This window comes from Macrotis lagotis, chromosome X, assembly GCF_037893015.1.
Source record: "Macrotis lagotis isolate mMagLag1 chromosome X, bilby.v1.9.chrom.fasta, whole genome shotgun sequence".
NCBI lineage: Eukaryota > Metazoa > Chordata > Mammalia > Peramelemorphia > Peramelidae > Macrotis > Macrotis lagotis.
Window position 1 is genome coordinate 292,302,871 of NC_133666.1, and position 7,974 is coordinate 292,310,844.

Consider the following 7,974-nt stretch of genomic DNA (forward strand, 5'->3'; position numbering starts at 1 on the left):
TCAGGCTAGGTATATTCTCTCTGTTAGAGTTACAGTTCTCAAGATTTATGAGAATCTTTTTCCCCCATGCTGGGATATAGCCATTTTCAAGTTATTGGATAGGTTTTCTTCCTTTTACCACCACCCCCCTTTTTTTGTTTTACCTTTTGATGTGTCTCTTGAACCTCCTGCTTGATGTCCAAATTTTCTATTTAGCTCTGCTCTTTTCATCAGGAATTTTTGGAATTCTTCCATTTCGTTAAATGTCCACCTTTTTCCCTGGAAGAGAAGGCTGAGCTTTGCAGGATGGTGGATTCTTGGCTGCATTCAAAGCTCCCTTGCTCTTCGAAATATCTTGTTCCAGGCCCTCCGATCCCTTAATGTTGATACAGCCAGGTCCTGTGTAATCCTTACTGTGGCTCCTTGATATTTAAATTGTTTCTTTCTGGCTGCTTGCAGGATTTTCTCTTTTATCTGATAGTTCTGGAATTTGGCCACAACATTCCTTGGTGTTTTCATTTTAGGATCTTTTTCTGGAGGGGATCGATGTATTCTTTCAATAACTACTTTGCCCTCTAGTTCCATGACAGTTTTCCAACACTAGATCCTGTAATATTAAGTCCAGGCTTTTTTTTTTTCTCTTCAATGTTTTCAGGAAGTCCAATAATTTTCAGGTTGCCCCTTCTTGACCTATTCTCGAGGTCAGTGGTTTTGTTGATGAGATATTTTACATTTTCTTCTATTTTTTCCTATTTTTTGATTTTGTTTAACTGGCTCTTGCTGTCTCAATGGAGTCATTAGTTTCTGTAGACTCCATTCTTTTTTTTTTAGGGAGTTTTCTTCATTAACCATTTGCAACTCCTTTTCCAATTGGTCAATTCTACTTTTGAAAGAGCTTCCCATTTGACCAATTGAGGTTTTGAGAGAATTATTTTCTTTTTGAATTTGCTCAATTGAGGATCTGAGAGATTTATTCTCATTTTATATTTGTCCAATTGTATTTTCTAAGGATTTTTTTTCTTGTTGCAAGGTATTAATCTTCTCTTGCGTTTCTTTCTTTTTTATTTTTAGGTTTTTGCAAGGCAAATTGGGTTAAGTGGCTTGGCCAAGGCCACACAGCTAGGTAATTATTAAGTGTCTGAGACTGGATTTGAACCCAGGTACTCCTGACTCCAGGGCTGGTGCTTTATCCACTGCTCCACCTAGCTGCCCCTTCTTAGGTTTCTTTTGCCAAATTTTCCAATTGATTTTTAAACTCCTTCCTTATTTCTTCAAGGGAGTCTTTCTGTACTGGAGACCGGATCGTATTCTCCTCAGAGGTTCTAGGTCTTTCTGAGTTAGGGTCTTTTCCTTTCAAGAATTTTTCTATGGATCCACCTTTTCCGCTGACCCTTCTTCATTTTGCTAAGACCTTGAATTGGGGAGGGGCTGGTTCACAGGGGCTTGGGATGCTAAAGGCTTTACTCAGTGCAATTTCTCTGGCTGGCCAGTAGGAGGTGCTGGTTTCTTTCTCTGGAGTGTCTGTGACCTTGATTGAGGCCTCCCTTAGCCTGAAGGGAGGAGTTGGAGCTATTGAATCCTTTTGCCTTCAATCAATGGTGGGCTTTGCCCTGGCCCCAGTCACTCCTCTCCCTATTGTCACCTGGGCTGGTTCTTCTGCTCACACACCTGGGCCTGAGGCAGAAGTAGTCTGTAATTGTTTGTTCTGGGAAGAGGCCTCAGCAGTAATGGAGGCGTGGACTCAGAGTTCCTCAGACCAGAGGAGCCCAGGGATGGTGTCCGCAGCTCTCCTGCATTGGAACTCCCCCCCCCACCCCAGCCCTGTTGGCAAACTCCAGAGGTTCAGCGCCAGAAGTCTGATATTTGATTTTTCAAATAATTTTTTTCCTCCCTTAAAAAATCTTTTTTTAGTTTTTCCACAAAGTATTTTGGGCTTTTTTTTTAATCCAATGTGCATTTTTCTTTGAGTCTTTGCTTATAGAGGTTTTCAAGTTTGTATTATCTGAGTTTGGGTCTTGATCTTCCCTGTTCTTTTTAGATTATTTTTTCACCCTATTTCTTGACTTTAGCCTTTATACTAGAATTGGGTTCTAGTTACCATTGGAGATAATTATCCTGAGCTATGCTTTTATGTTCCCATGTTGCTTTCACAGCTAGGTCTGAGGGTCAGTAATTTTTCAGTGCTTCTAGAGTGGTATGATCTAGGAAATGTCCTGGTCCCTGCCCACCTGGTCTGTGCTCTTGCCATCATCCAGATTACAATTACTTCTCTCTGCTCTGGAACTGAGACTCCATGGGTGCTGGAGCTGCCAAATGGTGTCCCATCCTGTGCCCAGTGCTAAGATAGGCATCCTCTAGAATCACTGACTAGGTTTGCAATTCCCTTATTATTCCTGTGCACTGTGGGTGCTACTACCACCAGCCCACAAATAGTACCACTTCTGCTGCAATGGGTTCTCAGCTAGCCTCCACCCAAATCTTCCAGGCTGTCTAGACCTGGAAAAACAACTAAGAATTTGGTTTGATACTTTTTTTTTTAGGTTTTTGCAAGGCAAATGGGGTTAAGTGGCTTGCCCAAGGTCACACAGCTAGGTCATTATTAAGTATCTGAGGTCGGATTTGAACTCAGGTACTCCTGACTCCAGGGCTGGTGCTTTATCCACTACGCCACCTAGCCACTCTTTTTAAAAGTATGTAGGTAAAAAAAGGGGGTGTGTGGCTAGGTGGTGCAGTGGATAAAGCTCCAGCCCTGGAGTCAGGAGTACCTGGGTTCAAATCCGGTCTCAGACATTTAATAATGACCTAGCTGTGTGACCTTGGGCAAGCCACTTAACCCCATTTGCCTTGCAAAAACTTTAAAAAAAAAGTATGTTGGGGGGTGGCTAGGTGGTGCACTGGTCAGAGCACCAGCCCTGGAGTCAGGAGTACCTGAGTTCAAATCCGACCTCAGATACATAATAATGACCTAGCTGTGTGTCCTTGAGCAAGCCACTTAACCCCAATTGCCAAAAAAACTAAAAGTATAAGGGGCAGCTAGGTGGTGTAGTGGATGAAGCACCGGCCTGGAGTCAGGAGTACCTGGGTTCAAATCTGGTCTCAGACACTTAATAATTACCTAGATGTGTGGCCTTGGGCAAGCCACTTAACCCCATTTGCCTTGCAAAAGCCTAAAAAAAAATAAAGTATATTGGGAGAGCAGGGCAAAAATGCTCACTTCACTCCACCATCTTTGTGTCCCTCCCACCATTGTTTTTGGGATAATCACGATTTAGACTGACTAGTTCTGCTGGAGCATTTGCAATCTAGTCTTAGTGACTGTAGTTGTTGGGACTGGAATGTTCTTGCTTAAATTTAGGTCAGATTATCAGTTCAGTTTCCAAAGACTTTGACCCTTTAGGTATTCATCTCACTTTGGGCTAATTGTCATTTTCCAGTCACTTTTTAGGACTAATACTTAATATCCATTGACTCAAAAAGGTAAGATATGCCATGGAAAGGAATTCAGGGCAACCATTTTAGCTTCAATTTAGGAAAAAAAAGGAAAGCATAGTGAGTGCTGCTCAGAGAATAGTTACAAAAGGAAAGGTGCCTATTGTCTGCTATCTACTATGGAAGATTTGTCCAGATCTCCCTTCCCCTGATGACACTATCCACTTTAAAAAGTGATCATTCTGCTTTTGCTGGAAATATTTTTGATTGGGGTTGCTAAACCCATTGACTTAGTTTATTTGACCTTTTTCAATATATATCAAAACTTTCTGATTCATTTTTAATGTCCTCTTTCTTGATAAGAGTCAGTGAGATTTGCCTTGGTTCTTACTAGGTAAATCTTAGTGTTTTTCCCCTATTACTAAATTATGAGATCAGAAAAGATTTTTATTAGTAGGAAGTTTTTATGTAGTGTAATTGCATTGTAATGAAAAATATTAGTATGAAACAAGATATGTCTGAAGGTGTTGGTTTCATTTATAAAGTGCAGTCACTGCCAAAGTTCTCCAACACATAAGCACTCAGGTAATAAAATTGAAGAACAGGTTAATGACCATCCAATTTACTAATGCTACTTGGGGAATAGTTGCAAAGAACATTTGTGTAATGTAGAAGTTTTTAACTTGGTATTTCTAAATTTGTTTTTTTAATATGTTAATAACTATTTCAATATAATTGCTTTCCTTTATAATTCTTTATACTTGTTTAAGAATTTAAAAACATTTTGAGAAGGCATCTATAGGTTTCATCAGACTGATAAAAGGTTAAGAATCTAATCTAGTAGATTTTAGTCTAATATATTTTGTATTGTTAAATCTGTTCCCTGTGAAATCAACCAAGCTGTGTCTTTGTTTTCCTTAAACCTTTCCCCTTTCCAGCAGAAAATCTTTCGATCTTGAAAATGAAACATTTAGCAAAAAAGTTAAAAAGCAGGGGCGGCTAGGTGGCGTAGTGGATAAAGCACTGGCCCTGGAGTCAGGAGTACCTGAGTTTATATCTGTTCTCAGACACTTAATAATTACCTAGCTGTGTGGCCTTGGGCAAGCCACTTAACCCCGTTTGCCTTACAAAAACCTAAAAAAAAAAAAAAAGTTAAAAAGCAGAAGAGAAAAAGTTGTCTTTTGTATTATGCCTTTTTTTTTATCTCTAATATTTTCTTTCTTCCTTTTGGATCTGGTTCTTCTCTCACAACAAGTCCAGTTTCAATCTATGGTTGCAAATGCAAAACTTATCAGATTGTTTTCTGCTGGGGAAGGGGAGAGGGAGGGAAGAATATTGTAAAACTTAAAACCTTGCAAAAAAAAATGATTGGTTGGAAAAACAAATAAAATATATAATTAAAAAAAGCAGAAGAGAATTTGCACACTATAAAAGCTCCAAATTGTTTTTGGTTTTAAAAAAGGGTTATCTTTGACCCTAACATATGAATAAATGAAGATAAGCTGAAGAAATTGTAGTTGTTTGCATTATCAAAACAAGAATATCTCACACTGAATATTTCTGTCAGTTGCAGCATTGAAACAAATCAGGAACTAAAAATTTATAAACTAGTATGTAGATCAAACCTCTATGACAGCATACTATTGTCTCCTGTTAACTTGTTTCATCATTATTCTTCCAGAATCATGGTCATTATATTGATCAGAGTTCTTGATCTTTCAAAGTTGGTTGTCATTGCAATATTGTTGTCACTGTGTAAATTGTAGTTCACTGTGTATTAATGCATACAGTTCTTTCAGGTCTCTGAAATCATGCCCTTAATCATTTCTTATAGTACAGTAATATTCGAATAAATATATAAACCATAACTTGATTAGCCATTCCCCAATTGATGGGAACCCCCTTTGGTTTCCATTCTTTGTTGCCTCAAAAAGTTATAATTCTTTAAAACATCCTTAGAATTTGTTTTATTTAGGGTTTATCCCTCCCTTATTCTAGTCTTCCTCTAATTCCCACTCCTTCCTTCTTCCCTTTCCCACCTATTTCCCTACTGGAGAAATGTTATTTTGGTATCCAATAGCTGTCACCTCTGATGATGATAGTATTGAAAAAAGATTGGCTTGAGCCTAATGAAGAATTCAGGAGACAAAGACCCCATTATTTTGAGGTACATAAAACTAAGTTTATTTCCTTTAAAGGAATGAACTGAATTCCATATTGGAACTCTCCCCACCCCTCACTATACCAGAAAGTGACTTATATAGGGAAAATTTTACACAGACTAGCTCATGGCTAAGTGCCATAAGAAAAAATCAAAGATAATAATTAACTTATCAGTTCTGAACATTTTGCCTTTATCAGTAGGGTTCAAAGGGGACATCTGTATCATCTCTCTATATGAGAATATAAGCAATTTATTCTCATTTAGTCTTTTATTATTTTGTGTTTACTTTTTATGTTTCTTTTCATTCCTTTGTTTATACTTCAGAGTTTCTATGAAGCTCTTGTCTTTTTTCATCAGGAAAATTTGGAAGTCCTGTTTCTTTAAAGATACATTTTTCTTCCTATGGTGTATGCCCAGTTTGCTGAGGAAATGATTGTTGTCTGTGAAGTCCATGGTGGGCATTCTGGAATGTTATATTCCATGCTCTCTGCTCCTGATCTGCTAAATTGTGAGTGATCTTTTTTAAAATTAATTTTTATTAAAGATATTATTTGAGTTTTACAATCCCCCCCAGTCTTACTTCCCTCCCCCCACCCCTCTACGGAAAGCACTCTGTCAGTCTTAACTTTGTTCCATGTTGTACCTTGATCCAAACTGGGTGTGATGAGAGAGAAATCATATCCTTAAAGAAGAGAAGAGAAGTCTATGAGGTAACAAGATCAGACAATAAGATATCGGTGTTTTTCTAAATTGAAGGGAATCCTGGAACTTTGTTCAAACTCCATGGCTCTTTCTCTAGATACAGATGGTATTCTCCTTTGCAGACAGCCCAAAATTGTTCCCGATTGTTGCACTGATGGAATGAGCAAGTCCTTCCAGGTTGAACATCACTCCCATGCTGCTGTTAGGGTGTACAGTGTTTTTCTGGTTCTGCTCATCTCATTCAGCACCAGTTCATGCAAATCCCTCCAGGCTTTCCTGAAATCCCGTCTCTCCTGGTTTCTAATAGAACAATAGTGTTCCATGACATACATATACCACAGTTTTCTAAGCCATTCCCCAACTGAAGGACATTTACTTGATTTCCAATTCTTTGCCACCACAAACAGGGCTGCTAGAAATATTTTTGTACAAGTGATGTTTTTACCCTTTTTCATCATCTCTTCAGGATATAGACCCAGTAGTGGTATTGCTGGGTCAAAGGGTATGCACATTTTTGTTGCACTTTGGGCATAGTTCCAAATAGCTCTCCAGAAGAGTTGGATAAGTTCACAGCTCCACCAACAGTGTAATAGTGTCCCAGATTTCCCATAACCTTTCCAACAATGATCTTTATCCTTTCTGGTCATACTGGCCAATCTGAGAGGTGTGAGGTAGTACCTCAGAGAAGCTTTAATTTGCATTTCTCTAATAATTAATGATTTAGAGCATTTTTTCCATATGGCTATGGATTGCTTTGATCTCATCTGTAAATTGCCTTTGCATATCCTTTGACCGTTTGTCAATGGGGAATGGCTTTTTGTTTTAAAAATATAACTCAGTTCTCTGTATATTTTAGAAATGAGTCCTTTGTCAGAATCATTAGTTGTAAAAGATTTTTTCCCAATTTACTACATTTCTTTTAATCTTGGTTACAGTGGTTTTATCTGTGCAAAAGCTTTTAATGTAATCGAAATCATCTAATTGGTTTTTGGTGATGTTCTCCAACTCTTCCTTAGTCATAAACTGCTCCCCTTTCCATAGATCTGACAGGTAAACTAGTCCTTGATCTTCTAATTTGCTTTTTTATGTCTATGTATTGTTTTTTATTTCTAAGTCCTGTAACCATTTGGATCTTATCTTGGTAAAGGGTGTTAGGTGTTGGCCTAATCTGTTTCTTCCATACTAACTTCCAATTATCCCAGCAGTTTTTATCAAAAAGGGAGTTTTTATCCCAATGACTGGACTCTTTGGGTTTATCAAACAGCAGATTACTATAATGATGTCCTGCTTTTACACCTAGTCTATTCCACTGGTCCACCACTCTATTTCTTAGCCAATACCAAACAGTTTTGATGACTGATGCTTTATAATATAATTTTAGATCAGGTAGGGCTAAGCCACCTTCTTTTGCACTTTTTTTCATTAAGCAATTGTGAGTGATTTTGACTATTACTACTTGGTGTAGTAATTTCTGACTATTTGCAGTATTTTTTCTTTAATAGGGACTTCTGGACTTTGGATATGATGTTCCTGGGAGTTTTAATTAGAGTTTCAGGAAGTGACTGGCAGATTCACTCTGTTTATACTTGTCCTTTAGTTCTAAGATATCTGGACATTTTATTTTTAGGATTTCTTGAAATATAATATCTAAACCTTTTGTCATGGCATTCAGATAGTCTAAGATTTCTAAAAAAATTTTC